Consider the following 18,593-nt stretch of genomic DNA (forward strand, 5'->3'; position numbering starts at 1 on the left):
TACCGGAACTGATGGTACCGGACTGGAGACAGGCACCTCAAGGCTAGTGCGGGGAGCAGGAACAGGGCACACTGGACTCTCGAGGCGCACTATAGGCCTGGTGCGTGGTACCGGAACTGGTGGTACCGGACTGGAGACACGCACCTCAGGGCTAGTGCGGGGAGCAGGAACAGTGCGTACAGGGCTCTGGAGACGCACAGGAGGCTTGGTGCGTGGTGCCGGAACTGGAGGTACCGGGCTGGAGACACGCACCACAGGGAGAGTGCGTGGAGGAGGAACAGAGTTCTGGAGACGCACAGGAAGCCTGGTGCGTGGTGTTGGCACCGATTGTACTGGGCTGAGGGCACGGACCTCAAGGCGAGTGCGGGGTGCTGGAACTGGAGGCCTGGTACGTGGCGCCGGCACCGGAGAGCTGGTGCATGGGCTGCCACAGGAGAGCTGGTGCGCTGAGCTGGCACAGGACGTGCAGGACTAGGAAGACGCACAGGAGGCCTGGTGCATGAGGCTGGCACAGTCTTCACCAGACGGCTAGCCCGCACCTCAGGACGAGTATGGAGAGCTGACTCAGGTGACATCAAATCCCCGACATGTTCCGTCGGGCGGATGTCGTGCCTCATGCACCAAACCAGCAAATCCCTCATTTCTCTCTCCTCCAATTTCCCCATTAGATCCTTCACAGTCTCTACTTCGCTCACCTCCAATACCGCCCTCACCGGCTCTGGTTCCATCCTTGGCTCCTTACAGTAAGCAGGGGGAGTTGGCTCAAGTCTCCTACTTGACCCAGCTACACTCCCTTTTAGCCCCCCCCAAGAAATATTTTCTCTGGCTTCCTACCGCGATTCCGTGCTGCCTCCTCATACCACCGCTCCTCGGCTTTAGCTGCCTCCAGCTCTTCACGAGAGCGGCGATATTCTCCAACCTTAGCCCAGGGTCCTTTACCCTCCATAATTTCCTCCCATGTCCAGGAGTCCTGTGTAATGGGCCGCTGCTGCTGCTGTCCATACTGCCCGTTACTACACTGCTTGGTCCGAGTTTGGTGGGTGGTTCTGTAACGGCAGCCTTCCTCCTCCTCGTCTGAAGAGGAGGTGTAGCAGGGATCGGACCAAGACGCAGCGTAGCTCGTGTTCAACATGACTTAATTACGAAAATACCGTGAACACTAAACAAATACAAAATAACAAATGTGGCAAACCGATACAGCCCTATCTGGTGCAGAGAAAACACAGAGACAGGAAACAACCACCCACAAACCCAGACACAAAACAAGCCACCTATATATGATTCCCAATCAGAGACAACACAAAACATCTGCCTCTGATTGAGAACCATATTAGGCCAAACATAGAAACAGAGAAACTAGACACACAACATAGAATGCCCACCCAGCTCACGTCCTGACCAACACTAAAACAAGCAAAACACACAAGAACTATGGTCAGAACGTGACACCAGGAGAGATTGACATGCATGTTCTTGATATTAGCGCTCTTTGTACATTTTTAAGGGCCAGTCGCGATGCTGTTCTGGGCTAAGTGTAATTTGTCTATGTCCTTCTTTGCAACGCTTGACCATATACAGTGCATGCAGAAAGTATTCAGACCCATTCATTTTTTCCACATTTTCTTATGTTAACGCCTTATTCAAAAATGTATGGGGAAAAAAAATCAATACCCCATAATGACAAAGCGAAACAGGTTTTTAGATTTTTTTTGCAAATGTATTAAATCTAAAAAACAGAAATACACTACTGTTCAAAAGTTTGGGGTCACTTAGAAATGTCCTTGTTTTTGAAAGAAAAGCACATTTTTTGTCCATTAAAATTGATCAGAAATACAGTGTAGATGTTGTTAATGTTGTAAATGACTATTGTAGCTGGAAACGGCAGACTTTTTTATGGAATATCTACATAGGCATACAGAGGCCCATTATCAGCAACCATCACTCCTGTGTCCCAGAAGACTTGTAATTAACATCTTCACAATGCTCAAAGAGCTATTCAATGTCTGCTTTTTTATTTTTACTTTTACCAATAGTTGCCTTTCTTTGCGAGGCATTTGAAAACCTCCCTGGTCTTTGTGGTTGAATCTGTGTTTAAAATTCACTGCTCGACTGAGGGACCTTACAGATAATGTGTGTATGTGTGGGGTACAGAGATGAGGTAGTCATTCAAAAATCATGTTAAACACTGTCATTGCACACAGACTGAGTCCATGCAACTTATTATGTAACTTATTACGCACATTTTTGCCCCTTGTCATAACAAAGGGGTTGAATACTTATTGACTCAAGACATTTAATATTTTCATTGTGTTAGGTTCTTAACAAACTGATTAAAAACTCAAACGGACAACTAGAAAAAGCTCAAACCAAGTTTATTCACCCACTAGGTCATACAGCTGCAAAGACAAGGCATGATTACACAAGCACATATATTTATAACCTTCTAATAGGCGTGGTCAACTCCTTACACATCAAGACAGTTGTTGTTAGGCAGGAATTTAATTGGTTCCTCTCACTGGTTTAGTCATAACCCTGCTTGATACTAAACCCTTAGAAGCCGCGGAAGTGTATGCGTGAGATAGGACTGTAGTAGGAGAATCGTTGTGGTGGGCCTCTCTGGGCCTCCTCCCATTGGTTTCTTCTCCGTTCATCTGTTGATTTGACCTCGAGATGCATTCCTCGCTCCTTCCTAGTTCCGCAGCCGGGCCTGCCTTATCAGAGACAAACTATTACCCTTTGCTTCCTTCCTTAGAAACATGGAACAGAATATGAATTTTCTACACTTATTAACTTCCCATACACCTAGTTGCCATCTACCCTTCATTGACCCCAACACATACATTCCTTATACATGTTAAGTAATGAATAAGTTCTAGTATGGTAACATGAATAAGTATATCTCAAGCTAGAATTGAACAATTGTTAATTAATTTGTAAACATTTCTAAAAACCTAATTCCACTTTGAAATTTTGGGGCATTGTGTGTAGGCCTGTGACATAAAATCTCAACTTAATCCATTTTAAATTAAGGATGTAACACAGCAAAAAAAGTCAAAGGGTATGAATACTGTCTGAAAGCACTGTACCTCTCTGTTAATATCATATACACTATCAAGCAATTCACACATATGATCCATATACTGACTGTTAGCACTTGGTGGTCTATAGCATGATTATAGTGCAACGGTGTGTGCGTCCATGTCACGCCATGCATATATGGTGTGTGTGTGTGCGCGTGTGTGTGCAATGTGCATGCGTCAAAAAGTTCCACAGATGCACCATTGAGAGCATCTTAACTGGCTGCATCAACGCTTTGTATGGCAACTGTTTGGCATCCGACCGCAAGGCGCTACAGAGGGTAGTGCGTACGGCCCAGTACATCACTGCCATCCAGGAACTCCATACCAGGCGGTGTCAGAGGAAGGCCCTAAAAAGACTCCAGCCACCCAAGTCATAGACTGTTCTCTCTGCTACCTCATGGCAAGTCTGGAACCAACAGGACCCTGAACAGCTTCTACCCACAAGCCATAAGACTGCAAAATAGTTAGTTAAATAGTTAACCAACAACTACACGGGCTATCTGCATTGACCCTTTTTGCACTAACTCTTTTGACTCACCATTAACGCTGCTGTTACTGTTCATTATCTATCCTTTTTCTTAGTAACTTCATCCCTACCTATATGCATCCCTACCTATATGCGATTTTAGCATGTAAATCTTGGTGAGGCAAACTCCCCTCAAAATGTTTCGATGCATGCCAGCAAAGCCACTACAAAACACAACATTATATAACACTATACCGGTGACAAACGGTGCCCACTAACTGTTAGGGCCTACATATAGTTGTCCCATCAGCAGTCCCAACACCTTACCACTGTTACACCTGGCTATCAGGGGAGCCTTGTCTGGCAGTGAACGTTCATTCAGCCTCAATTATTGCCTTAAAAAAAAAACATAGCTGATATGGTTGACTTGCTTAAACAAATGTGGTTTCTACTAAAATTGACATGTAAAAACTATGGCATAAGGGGACGACGAGCAGATCAGAGGCGATCCGTAATTTCAATTAAGATATTAATGAGCGAGCAAGGACGGATGTAGTCAATATAATACCACATATCCTGAGGCAGCATTTATTGTAGCTGGGGATTTTAACAAAGCAAATTTTAAGAAAACTCTACCGAAGTTCTATGAACACATTGACTACTCGCACTGCTAAAACACTCGACCACTGCTACTCCAACTTCTGGGATGCCTACAAGGCCCTCCCCCGCCCTCCCTTCGGCAAATCTGATCACGACTCCATTTTGCTCCTCCCTTCTTATATGGAGAAACTCAAACAGGAAGTACCCGTGCTAAGGACTATTCAACACTGGTCTTGACCAATCGGAATCCACTCTTAAAGATTGTTTTGATCACGTGGACTGGGATATGTTCCGGGTAGCCTCCGAGAATAACATTGACGAATACACTGATATGGTGACTGAGTTAATCAGGAAGTGTATAGGAGATGTTGTACCCACTGTGACTATTAAAACCTACCCTATCCAGAAACCGTCTATAGATTGCAGCATTCGTGCAACACTGAAAGCGCAAACCACCGCATTTAACCATGGCAAGGTGACTGGGAATATGGCCGAATACAAACAGTGTAGTTATTCCCTCTGTAAGGCAATTAAACAGGCAAAACATCAGTATAGAGACAGAGTGGAGTCATAATTCAACTGCTCAGACATGAGACGTATGTGGCAGGGTCTACAGACAATGACAGACTACAAAGGGAAAACAAACCACGTCATGGACACAACGTCTTGCTTCCGGACAAGCTAAACACCTTCTTGCCCGCTTTGAGGATAACACAGTGCCACCGACGTGGCCCACTACCAAGGTCTGTGGACTCTCCTTCTATGTGGCAGACATGAGTAAGACATTTAAACATGTTAACCCTCGCAAGACTGCCATCCCAGATGGCATCCCTAGCCGCGTCCACAGAACATGAGCAGACCAACTGGCTGGAGTGTTTACAGACATATTCAATCTCTCCCTATCCCAGTCTGCTGTCCCCACATGCTTCAAGATGTCCACCGTTGTTCCTGTACCCAAGAAATAAAAGGTAAGTGAACTAAATGACTATATCCCCGCAGCACTCACTTCTGTCATCATGAAGTGCTTTGAGAGACTAGTCAAGGATCATATCACCTCTACCTTACCTGACACCCTAGACCCACTTCAACTTGCATACCACCCAAATCGATCCACAGACGATGCAAGCGCCATCACACTGCACACTGCCCTGTCCCATCTGAACAAGAGGAATACCTAGGCTGTTCATTGACTACAGCTCAGCATTCAACACCATAGTACCCTCCAAGCTCATCATTACGCTCGGGGCCTTGGGTCTGAACCCCGCCCTGTGCAACTGGGTCCTGGACTTCCTGACGGGCCGCCCCCCAGGTGGTGAAGGTAGGAAACAACACCTCCACTTCGCTGATCGTCAACACAGGGGCCCCACAAGGGTGCGTGCTCAGCCCCCTCCTGTACTCGCTGTTCACCCATGACTGCGTGGCCACGCACGCCTCCAACTCAATCATCAAGTTTGGAGATGACACAACAGTAGTAGGCCTGAGTACCAACAATGATAAGACCTACAGGGAGAAGGTGAGGGCCCTGTGAGTGTGATGCCAGGAAAACAACCTCTCACTCAACGTCAACAAAACAAACAAGCTGATTCTGGACTTCAGGAAACAGCAGAGGGAGCACCCCCCATCCACATCAATGGGACCGCAGTGGAGAAGGTGGAAAGCTTCAAGTTCCTTGAACTGAAATGGTCCACCCACAGGGTGAGGCGCATGGGCTACTAACAACTTACTACACAACATACACTTAGTATTACTTTCTTAGCTACAGAATCTCCCTGGCATAATACATAATTTATGCAGCAGCATACAATACATTTTTGGACTCACCCTGTTGTGCTGTGCTCAGTTGAACAGGAAGATGGCGCAGCAGTCCTTCGTGGGCAAATTTTGTCATCAAACTTTGTCATCAAAGTCTGGCATTCTTTGGATTTATGGTGCTTTCAAGACAACTGGGAACTCTGAAAAAACAAGGCTGAATCATGATGTTAGTGAACTTCAGGTCAGAGCTCTAGAAAGAGGCCTGAGTTCCCGACTTGGAATTCCGAGTTGGATGACCGTTCAAAACATATTTTCCAAGTCGGAGATAGTATTTTTCCGAGTACCCAGTTGTCTTGAACTCACTGAAGTCTGAGATTTCCCAGTTCCGAGTTTCCAGTTTGAAAGCGGCAGAAGTCATGCTGGATTGACAGCATGGCCAACGTTTATCCTTTTACGCTTGCTGTCAGTCTTGAATGTTTATCCTTTTAAGCTTGGAAAAGAGACCATTAAACCCAGACTTGGACCACACATTCTCTCCACTGGATAGCAGGCTAGTGATTGCTTTGCAATGCTTGCAGTTAGCAACTGATTCCATCCAAACAGATTTGTTGAATTTGCGAACTTGTTGTGTAATGTTTATGTCCAATGGCCGATGAGCACAAATACGTTTGATCTAAATTTCTCTTCATATGACAAGAATTGTCACTTGATTCATGATGATGACTGCTAGCTTTGCTAGCTAAGATTTTGGAAGTATGATGTTGACATGATCAGTCCAATCAAAGTTACTGTAGATATAACATAACTTGATGTAATTTTATCTGTGGCCAAGGACCTTGGGCCTTCATGGATGGGCACTTCTAATGGAGTCATTAAAACTCGTTTTTCAACGACTCCACAAATTTCTTGTTAACAAACTATAGTTTTGGCAAGTTGGCTAGGACATCTACTTTGTGCATGACACAAGTCATTTTTCCAACAATTGTTTACAGACAGATTATTTCACTTATAATTCACTGTGTCACAATTCCAGTGGGTCAAACGTTTACATACACTAAGTTGACTGTGCCTTTAAACAGCTTGGAAAATTCCAGAAAATTATGTCATGGCTTTAGAAGCTTCTGATAGGTTAATTGACATCATTTGAGTCAATTGGAGGTGTACCTGTGGATGCATTTTAAGGTCTACCTTCAAACTCATTGCCTTTTTGCTTGACATCATGAGAAAATCAAAAGAAATCAGCCAAGACAAATCTGGTTCATCCTTGGGAGCAATTTCCAAATGCCTGAAGGTACCACGTTCATCTGTACAAACAATAGTACGCAAGTATAAACACCTAGAGATGAACTCTCCTAGAGATGAACTTAATTTGGTGCGAAAAGTGAAAATCAATCCCAGATCAACAGCAAAGGACCTTGTGAAGATGCTGGAAGAAACAAGTACAAAAGTTTCTATATCCACAGTAAAACGAGTCCTATATCGACATAACCTGAAAGGCCGATCAGCAAGGAAGAAGCCACTGCTCCAAAACCACCATAAAAAAGGGAGACCACGGTTTGCAACTGCACATGGAGACAAATATTGTACTTTTTGGAGAAATGTCCTCTGGTCTGATGAAACAAAAATAGAACTGTTTGGCCATAATGACCATCGTTATGTTTGGAGGAAAAAGGGGGACGCTTGCAAGCTGAAGAACACCATCCCAACCGTGAAGCATGGGGGTGGCAGCATCATGTTGTGGGGGTGCTTTGCTGCAGGAGGGACTGGTGCACTTCACAAAATAGATGGCATCATGAGGAGGACAATTATGTGGATATATTGAAGCAACATCACAAGAAATCAGTCAGGAAGTTAAAGCTTGGTCGCAAATGGGTCTTCCAAATGGACAGTGACTCCAAGCATACTTCCAAAGTTGTGGCAAAATGACTTAAGGTCAACAAAGTTAAGATATTGGAGTGGTCATCACAAAGGCCTGACCTTAATCCTATAGAAAATGTGTGGCAGAACTGAAAAAGCATGTGTGAGCAAGGAGGCCTACTAACCTGACTCAGTTACACCAGCTCTGTCAGGAGGAATGGGCCAAAATTCACCCAACTTATTGTGGGAAGCTTGTGGAAGGCTACCCAAAACGTTTGACCCAAGTTAACCAATTTAAAGGCAATGCTACCAAATACTAATTGAGTGTATGTAAACTTCTGACCCACTGGGAATGTGATGAAAGAAATAAAAGCTGAAATAAATCATTCTCTCTACTATTATTCTGACATTTCACATTCTTAAAATAAAGTGATGATCCTAACTGACCTAAGACAGGGAATTTTTACTAGGATTAAATGTCAGGAATGAAAAACTGAGTTTAAATGTATTTGGCTAAGGTGTTTTGAAACTTCTGACTTCAGCTGTACAAGTAACTCTATGGCAGCACCCAAGGGGCTTGAATTTTCGATCTCTCCACGTAGATTTTGCGGTGACGTAGTGTCCCCATGTGTGACAGAACACTGAGACAATCACGCCACAACTAGAGAACATTACCAACCCTTACGCTCCTTATTTTCCGCTGGCTGCCCCACCACCACAGAAAGCACTGAGCTACAGTATGCTGAAACACCTGCATTTTTTATGGGGCTTTATTAACTCAAATATACAAATAAAAAATGACATTGTTTGCAAACTGATATGTGACACGTATTAATGCCAAAATAAAAAACAGGCACAACAAAAAAGCTGAACAAGTGGGGCTCAAAACAGGTGGGGGTCTGACCCACCTGCCCTGAATGACAGGTTGCCACTGCCTTTATGTACATATCTACCTCAATTCCCTCGTACCCCTGCACATCGACTTGGTACTGGTACCCTGTGTATATAGCCTCGTTATCGTTACTCATTGTGTATTTATTCCTTGTGATATTATTTTTCTATTTTCTATTTATTTGTTGTCTTTGTATTGTTGGAAGGGCCCATAAGTAAGCATCTCGCTCTTAGTCTACACCTGTTGTTTACAAAGCTTGTGACAAATCACATTTGATTTGATTTGATATCATGCCATGCAAGTGTGTGTGTGTGTGTGTGTGTGTGTGTGTGTGTGTGTGTGTGTATTTCTATGCATGTGTGTGTGTGTGTGTCATGTCTACAGGGTTCTGCTCCTTACGATGCTCCGTAGCTGTGAGGTGTGTAGTGTAGCTGAGAGCAGGACCGTCCTCTGAAGGGAGAAACACATCAAAGACATCAAACAACTTCAAACAGAGGCATCAATATCACACCATTTCACCAACACAAGGACAAAAAGCCAACCACCCAAGCCTAACCATACCCAGGCCGGTAGAGCATAACCCAAAGACCCCCACCGGCAAAGTACGCTATGTTCCCTTTTTTACATACAGTATAGACAGTACCAGTCAAAAGTTTGGACACACCTGCTCATTCAAGGGTTTTTCTTTATTTTTTATTATTTTCTACATTGTAGAATAATAGCGAAGACATCAAAACTATGAAATAACACATATGGAATCATGTAGTAACCAAAAAAGTTTTAAACAAATCAAAATATATTTTAAGTAGCCACCCTTTGCCTTGATGACAACTTTGCACACTCTTGGCATTCGCTCAACCGGCTTCACCTGGAATGCTTTTCCAACAGTCTTGAAGGAGTTCCCAAAATACTGAGCACTTGTTGGCTGCTTTTCCTTCACTTTGCGGTCCAACTCATCCCAAACCATCTCAACTGGGCTGAGGTCAGGTGAATGTGGAGGCCAGGTCATCTGATGCAGCACTCCATCACTCTCCTTCTTTGTCAAACAGCCTTTACACAGCCTGGAGGTGTGTTGGGTCATTGTTCTGTTGAAAAACAAATGATAGTGGGACTAAGCACAAACCAGATGGGATGGAATATCTCTGGAGAATGCTGTGGTAGCCATGCTGGTTAAGTGTGCCTTGAACTCTAAATAAATCACAGACAGTGTCACCAGCAAAGCACCCCCACACCATCACACCTCTTCCTCCATGCTTCACGGTGGGAACCTACACATGCAGAGATCATCCGTTCACCTATTCTGCGTCTCACAAAGACACGGCGGATGAAACCAAAAATGTTGTGTCCTTTAGTAGTGGTTTCTTTGCAGCAATTTGACCATGAAGGCATAGTCTCCTCTGAACAGTTGATGTTGAGATGTATCTGTTACTTAAACTCGGTGAAGCATTTATTTGGGCTGCAATTTCTGAGGCTGGTAACTATAATGCACTTATCCTCTGCAGCAGAGGTAACTCTGGGTCTTCCTTTCCTGTTGTGGTCCTCATGAGAGCCAGTTTCATCATAGCGCTTGATGGCTTTTGCGACTGCACTTGAAGAAACTTTAAAAGTTCTTGACATTTTCCATATTGACTGACCTTTATGTCTTAAAGTAATGATTGACTGTCGTTGAGCTGTTCTTGCCACAATATGGACTTATTATTTTACCAAATAGGGCTATCTTCTGTATACTACCCCTACCTTGTCACAACACAACTGATTGGCTGAAACGCATTAAGAAGGAAAGAAATTCCACAAATTAACTTTTAACAAGGCACACCTGTTAATTTAAATGCATTCCAGGTGACTACCTCATGAAGCTGGTTGACAGAATGCCAAGAGTGTGCAAAGCTGTCATCAAGGCAAAGGGTGGCTACTTTTTTGGTTATTACATGATTCTATAGTTATTTCGTAGTTTTGATGTCTTCACTCTTATTCTACAATGTAGAAAATAGTAAAAATAAAGACAAACCCTTGAATGAGCAGGTGTGTCCAAACATTTGACTGGTACTGTATATATTTTATGTTAGCATTTTCCAATTACGGAACATTGAAAACAAAAATGAGAAGAAATGAATCTTTTGCCGATATAGAAAGAATGGATGTTGACAACCCTTTGCTACACTATTATAAGTCACTGTTGAGGACAATTCTGAGGACAATGATGCACAACTGGACTGTAGCTCCATCTCCTAACACCTTTCACCATCTACTAAAGCAAGAAAATAAATGATACAAAGATGCCGTCAGAGCACACTGTGTATGTACAGTACACATCACGGACTGAAAATAGAAATATGTCTGCGGTAACAATAACGTACTGTACAATATCACTTAGATAATCATTCTAATTACACTCATTCCGTGCCAATGATACTCATTAGAGAAACAGTCAAATGAGGCTGAATCTAACTCTATTGAATTAAGTAACGATGATAAGGAAGAGATGAACATATCATTGAAAGGAAATCGAGGTATATAGAGGTCTGAGGAAGTAGAGTATGAGGTAATGATGATGAAAGGATGAGAGGAGGAGGAAGGAGAGGGTGAGGGAATGAAAGGCCAAGGTGTTAAAAGTTTAGGGCACTGCTGTGGTGTGTGTGTGCGTGCGTGTGCACGTGCGTGTGCATGTGTTTGCGTGGGTGGAGGTGGAGGAGTGAGAGAAGGACAGCTGAGGAGAAGTAGAGGGGTGGTGTCTTCACAGTGTTCCTGTGACAACCAGCCTGTTCCTGAGCCTTCGGGGGAATATATTACAGTTTTTTTGGTACATTTTCTAAACTTCAAACACTTGTAACGCAGCAAGTCTTATATTCAAAACCTATTTATTGTGCATTCATTTTGTTTGGATATATCTTTCACCACACAACCCTTGATCCAAAACAGGGGCGCAGCTTTCTCTGCGGAAGGGAGGGGGGGTTCATGTGCCGCCAAATGTTTGCCCCCCCCCCCCCAGTTTTATCGCTGCAATGTGATACAAAAAGTGGCTTCGGTGTGCTTTAGAACCATGCGGACGCCTCCAAGTGGTCGGGTAGGCTGTTTGGAGTGTTCAGCAAGCTGGATTTAGGACCGCAGGGACACCACTGAGCGGACCAGCACGGGAGAGTTGAGCATAGTACAGAGTGTATGTGTTGCACTCACCGAGATGTAAAAGCAAGCAGAGCAGAAACTGGCTACTCTTTAGTTGACTGATGTAGCTGGCAAGGTAACTGTTCTTTAACTAAAACAGAAAAAAATTAACTAGTGTTTATTCGCAGAGCTGTGCGAGTATTGTCACTGACATGTAACGTTAGCTAATGTTTCATCCGCTCTCGACTGAGGTGAATGAATAAGCTATACTAGCTAGTAGCTACCACAGCCAGATCAGCTCTAGCCTCTAGTTATCTGCCAGATAGTAATATTAGCCACCTCATATAGCTATCTAACAGCTGTTGTTTGTATGGAAATGATTTTTAGCCTTTGTTTTGTCCATGTCAGAAGTAAATATACTTGGCTAGCTTTCGCCAGTTGATGTACCGTTAGAGAGCGCTGGCCAAAAGTTGGCTAACATTAGCTATTATTTTTGCCTCAATCACACTAGACCTGAATCAAATGATGAACACATCAGCCAACCAATTGAATATTGATATTCTGAAGATTTTTCAATGCAATGTGAGTTTTATTAGGCAGTATGGCAATGTAACATTCGAATTCCCTACTTCTCACACTGACACACGAATAAACAGCTCTAATGTTACAGGCTTCACTGTCATGGTGCACAATAGAGGTCTGTGAGGATTTCTTCATCCCGCTTCGGCACGCACTCGGTGGCTTTCTGTCCAACTCCCACCCGCTACCGCAAGAACTGGTCCCAAACCCAACCGCAGTCCTGCAATGTTTTTTTCGGTGTATGTGGCGCAGCTCACATGCCAGCCGTGGTCCCAGCAATTCTGCACCCTATATGCAATATCAAATGCGCAAAAATAACTTAAGAAATAGGTTACATTTCCAGAGACTTGTACCCTTATACTGTATTACTGGGCTATATCAGCCAATATGCTAGATGTAGTTTGAAGAGAGCAGAGTTGGAGAGACTTGCACTTTCTCTTGAGCTATTTTTATAGCCTATCTTTTAAGAGTGGGAATATTTTCAGACGGAGAAATATGAGTGATCAATATTTAGGCCTATTTCTAGGCAATGTAGTAAACAATAGCCTAATAATAGACCTATTTAGGAAGTACATTTCCTTGGAAATATAACTGCCCCGTGCTTCTCCGCCAATGCATGGCCTAGTGGTTAGAGCGTTGGACTAGTAACCGAAAGGTTGCAAGAACGAGTCCCCGAGCTGACAAGGTACAAATCTGTCGTTCTGCCCCTGAACAAGGCAGTTAATCCACTGTTCCTAGGCCGTCATTGAAAATAAGAATTTGTTCTTAACTGACTTGCCTAGTTAAATAAAGATAAAATAAAATATAGCCTACTCTATTTAATTGAGACCACACACACACGAGATCTCGCAGGTATGGCTACTGAACTGGAAGCAGCAAGAATGACGAAAGTGACACATGCTACGTTTTGCATAGGCCTATTTTACATAATTTCCAGGAAAAGACAAATAAATTGGTATTTAACCAGGCAAGTCAGTTAGGAAGACAGCCTACTGGAGAACAGTGGGTTAACTGCCTTGTTCAGGGGCAGAATGATAGATTTATACCTTGTCAGCTCGGGTTTGTTACTGGCCCAACAGTAACGGTTACTGGCCCAACACTCTAACCACTAGGCTACCTGCTGCTATTGGTAATTTACATTTACATGTACATTTAAGTCATTTAGCAGACGCTCTTATCCAGAGCGACTTACAAATTGGTGCATTCACCTTATGATATCCAGTGGAACAGCCACTTTACAATAGTGCATCTAAATCTTTTAAGGGGGGGGGGAGGGGGTAAGAAGGATTACTTTATCCTATCCTAGGTATTCCTAAAAGAGGTGGGGTTTCAGGTGTCTCCGGAAGGTGGTGATTGACTACGCTGACCTGGCGTCGTGAGGGAGTTTGTTCCACCATTGGGGTGCCAGAGCAGCGAACAGTTTTGACTGGGCTGAGCGGGAACTGTACTTCCTCAGAGGTAGGGAGGCGAGCAGGCCAGAGGTGGATGAACGCAGTGCCCTTGTTTGGGTGTAGGGCCTGATCAGAGCCTGAAGGTACGGAGGTGCCGTTCCCCTCACAGCTCCGTAGGCAAGCACCATGGTCTTGTAGCGGATGCGAGCTTCAACTGGAAGCCAGTGGAGAGAGCGGAGGAGCGGGGTGACGTGAGAGAACTTGGGAAGGTTGAACACCAGACGGGCTGCGGCGTTCTGGATGAGTTGTAGGGGTTTAATGGCACAGGCAGGGAGCCCAGCCAACAGCGAGTTGCAGTAATCCAGACGGGAGATGACAAGTGCCTGGATTAGGACCTGCGCCGCTTCCTGTGTGAGGCAGGGTCGTACTCTGCGAATGTTGTAGAGCATGAACCTACAGGAACGGGCCACCGCCTTGATGTTAGTTGAGAACGACAGGGTGTTGTCCAGGATCACGCCAAGGTTCTTAGCGCTCTGGGAGGAGGACACAATGGAGTTGTCAACCGTGATGGCGAGATCATGGAACGGGCAGTCCTTCCCCGGGAGGAAGAGCAGCTCGTCTTGCCGAGGTTTAGCTTGAGGTGGTGATCCGTCATCCACACTGATATGTCTGCCAGACATGCAGAGATGCGATTCGCCACCTGGTTATCAGAAGGGGGAAAGGAGAAGATTAATTGTGTGTCGCCTGCATAGCAATGATAGGAGAGACCATGTGAGGTTATGACAGAGCCAAGTGACTTGGTGTATAGCGAGAATAGGAGAGGGCCTAGAACAGAGCCCTGGGGGACACCAGTGGTGAGAGCACGTGGTGCGGAGACAGATTCTCGCCACGCCACCTGGTAGGAGCGACCTGTCAGGTAGGACGCAATCCAAGCGTGGGCCGCGCCGGAGATGCCCAACTCGGAGAGGGTGGAGAGGAGGATCTGATGGTTCACAGTATCAAAGGCAGCCGATAGGTCTAGAAGGATGAGAGCAGAGGAGAGAGAGTTAGCTTTAGCAGTGCGGAGCGCCTCCGTGACACAGAGAAGAGCAGTCTCAGTTGAATGACTAGTCTTGAAACCTGACTGATTTGGATCAAGAAGGTCATTCTGAGAGAGATAGCAGGAGAGCTGGCCAAGGACGGCACGTTCAAGGGTTTTGGAGAGAAAAGAAAGAAGGGATACTGGTCTGTAGTTGTTGACATCGGAGGGATCGAGTGTAGGTTTTTTCAGAAGGGGTGCAACTCTCGCTCTCTTGAAGACGGAAGGGACGTAGCCAGCGGTCAAGGATGAGTTGATGAGCGAGGTGAGGTAAGGGAGAAGGTCTCCGGAAATGGTCTGGAGAAGAGAGGAGGGGATAGGGTCAAGCGGGCAGGTTGTTGGGCGGCCGGCCGTCACAAGACGCGAGATTTCATCTGGGGAGAGAGGGGAGAAAGAGGTCAAAGCACAGGGTAGGGCAGTGTGAGCAGAACCAGCGGTGTCGTTTGACTTAGCAAACGAGGATCGGATGTCGTCGACCTTCTTTTCAAAATGGTTGACGAAGTCATCCGCAGAGAGGGAGGAGGGGGGGAGGGGGAGGAGGATTCAGGAGGGAGGAGAAGGTGGCAAAGAGCTTCCTAGGGTTAGAGGCAGATGCTTGGAATTTAGAGTGGTAGAAAGTGGCTTTAGCAGCAGAGACAGAAGAGGAAAATGTAGAGAGGAGGGAGTGAAAGGATGCCAGGTCCGCATGGAGGCGAGTTCTCCTCCATTTCCGCTCGGCTGCCCGGAGCCCTGTTCTGTGAGCTCGCAATGAGTCGTCGAGCCACGGAGCAGGAGGGGAGGACCGAGCCGGCCTGGAGGATAGGGGACATAGAGAGTCAAAGGATGCAGAAAGGGAGGAGAGGAGGGTTGAGGAGGCAGAATCAGGAGATAGGTTGGAGAAGGTTTGAGCAGAGGGAAGAGATGATAGGATGGAAGAGGAGAGAGTAGCGGGGGAGAGAGAGCGAAGGTTGGGACGGCGCGATACCATCCGAGTAGGGGCAGAGTGGGAAGTGTTGGATGAGAGCGAGAGGGAAAAGGATACAAGGTAGTGGTCGGAGACTTGGAGGGGAGTTGCAATGAGATTAGTGGAAGAACAGCATCTAGTAAAGATGAGGTCAAGCGTATTGCCTGCCTTGTGAGTAGGGGGGGAAGGTGAGAGGGTGAGGTCAAAAGAGGAGAGGAGTGGAAAGAAGGAGGCAGAGAGGAATGAGTCAAAGGTAGACGTGGGGAGGTTAAAGTCACCCAGAACTGTGAGAGGTGAGCCATCCTCAGGGAAGGAACTTATCAAGGCGTCAAGCTCATTGATGAACTCTCCAAGGGAACCTGGAGGGCGATAAATGATAAGGATGTTAAGCTTGAAAGGGCTGGTAACTGTGACAGCATGGAATTCAAAAGAGGCGATAGACAGATGGGTCAGGGGAGAAAGAGAGAATGTCCACTTGGGAGAGATGAGGATCCCAGTGCCACCACCCCGCTGACCAGAAGCTCTTGGGGTGTGCGAGAACACGTGGGCAGACGAGGAGAGAGCAGTAGGAGTAGCAGTGTTATCTGTGGTAATCCATGTTTCCGTCAGTGCCAAGAAGTCGAGGGACTGGAGGGAAGCATAGGCTGGGATGAACTCTGCCTTGTTGGCCGCAGATCGGCAGTTCCAGAGGCTGCCGGAGACCTGGAACTCCACGTGGGTCGTGCGCGCTGGGACCACCAGGTTAGGGTGGCAGCGGCCACGCGGTGTGAAGCGTTTGTATGGTCTGTGCAGAGAGGAGAGAACAGGGATAGACAGACACATAGTTGACAGGCTACAGAAGAGGCTACGCTAATGCAAAGGAGATTGGAATGACAAGTGGACTACACGTCTCGAATGTTCAGAAAGTTAAGCTTACGTTGCAAAAATCTTATTGACTAAAATGATTAAAATGATGCAGTACTGCTGGCTGGTGAAGTAGGCTAGCTAGCAGTGGCTGCGTTGTTGACTTTGTTTGAAAGTGTTGCTGGCTAGGTAGCCTCGATAACTGGCTAGGTAACCTCGATAACTGGCTAGATAATTACTCTAAACTACACAATTATCTTAGATACAAGGACAGCAAAGACAACTATGTAGCTAGCTAACACTACACTAATCAAATCGTTCCGTTGTAGTGTTTCGGTAGAAGTTGGCTAGCTGGCTAGCTAGCAGTGTTGACAACGTTAAGACGGCGAAAATAGCTGGCTAGCTGACGTTGTTTGAAAGTGGAGCTGGCTAGGTAACCTCGATAACTGGCTAGATAATTACTCTAAACTACACAATTATCTTAGATACAAAGACAGCAAAGACAACTATGTAGCTAGCTAACACTACACTAATCAAATCGTTCCGTTGTAGTGTTTCGGTAGAAGTTGGCTAGCTGGCTAGCTAGCAGTGTTGACAACGTTAGAAGATTCGATAATTCGATAATAATCTAAACTACACAATTATCTTTGATACAAAGACGGCTATGTAGCTAGCTAAGAAAAAAAGTGCTAAGATCAAACAAATCAAACCGTTGTACTGTAATGAAATGAAATGAAATGAAATGTAATACTACCTGTGGAGCGAAGCGAAATGCGACTACTCGCTCCAACCCGGAAGAATAGTAATCAATAGTTATTGAAAATAAATAGGCGCATATGCCTTTACCATTTCAATGATGATTCCATTTCAATAATTGTACTTTGACTCACGTTGGTTGAGCGCCCTCCACTTATTTCCATTATCAATATTTATTTACAAACACTGTAGTAAACTACATTCATATTGAAATGAATGTCATATTCAACTGCCCCGTGATTCTCCGCCCATGTAGGCAGCCTACTCTATTTCAATGAGACCACAAATACTAGGCACACTCTCACGCCCAACGAGGAGAGGTAGGCTACTGAAGTTGAAGCAAAGAAATCTGAGTGTGTGAATAATGCGAAAAATGTGTGTTTTTAATACAGTAGGTAGGCTAACACATACAAAGCAGAAAGAGGACCGTTTGAAAATAATCTGTGGAACAACAAAAAATGCAGCCCTCTAGTGCAGTCAGTACACAACTCTATGCTCATCATGTCTTAGTAAGATCAGATGGTGACAGGGGTCCCAGCGCAATATCAGTGAATGACTTGATGGGTAGACCTACAGTATCTACAGGACAGCAGTTTAAATCTGGGAATAACGGTCACTTCAATTATTGAACCATTGATTCTATTCTTGGATAATATAATGTATAAATGTACACCAAGGTAATTATTTTAGGAGGATTAAAATGTGACAGGGTCAGCAGGGTCAGGCAGACAGGGAAGACCAGTCTGTAATGGAGGTAAGTTGAATTTTTGCAGATACAAGACTTTATTGTCTCTGTGCAGCAAATACTGCATGCTATTTTAAGGCAGTCTGACAAACCTCCAAAGATGATTTCCAAACCGTGTTTAGGGTTGATAGAGGCTTTTCCCGATGGCACAAAAGTTGAGGAACAACAGGAAAGTAATTCTGCTTGTACCTTCTTTGTTTACACCCATTCAGCCACGTTCACACCCTCTTAAGCCTTAGCCCCACCCATAGTACATGTGAGGCCATGTACTAAACAACCAAAGATTTGAAGACTAAAGGCTGGTTTATACACCGTATATCGGCAGTTGTCACAGTGACATCATGAACATTCTATTGTCGTCTGACATCAAACTTATCATTATCGTTAAGAAAAAGTATGAAGACAAAAACAACAGGTTGCATGAAATCAGCTGCCTGGTGGTCCAAAATAGCATAACTAGTGTATTTTATCACCAATAAACCTACCCGTTTAAAAATGAATATATATAT

This window comes from Salvelinus namaycush, chromosome 26 (genome assembly GCF_016432855.1).
Source record: "Salvelinus namaycush isolate Seneca chromosome 26, SaNama_1.0, whole genome shotgun sequence".
In the NCBI taxonomy this organism is placed as follows: Eukaryota; Metazoa; Chordata; class Actinopteri; order Salmoniformes; family Salmonidae; genus Salvelinus; species Salvelinus namaycush.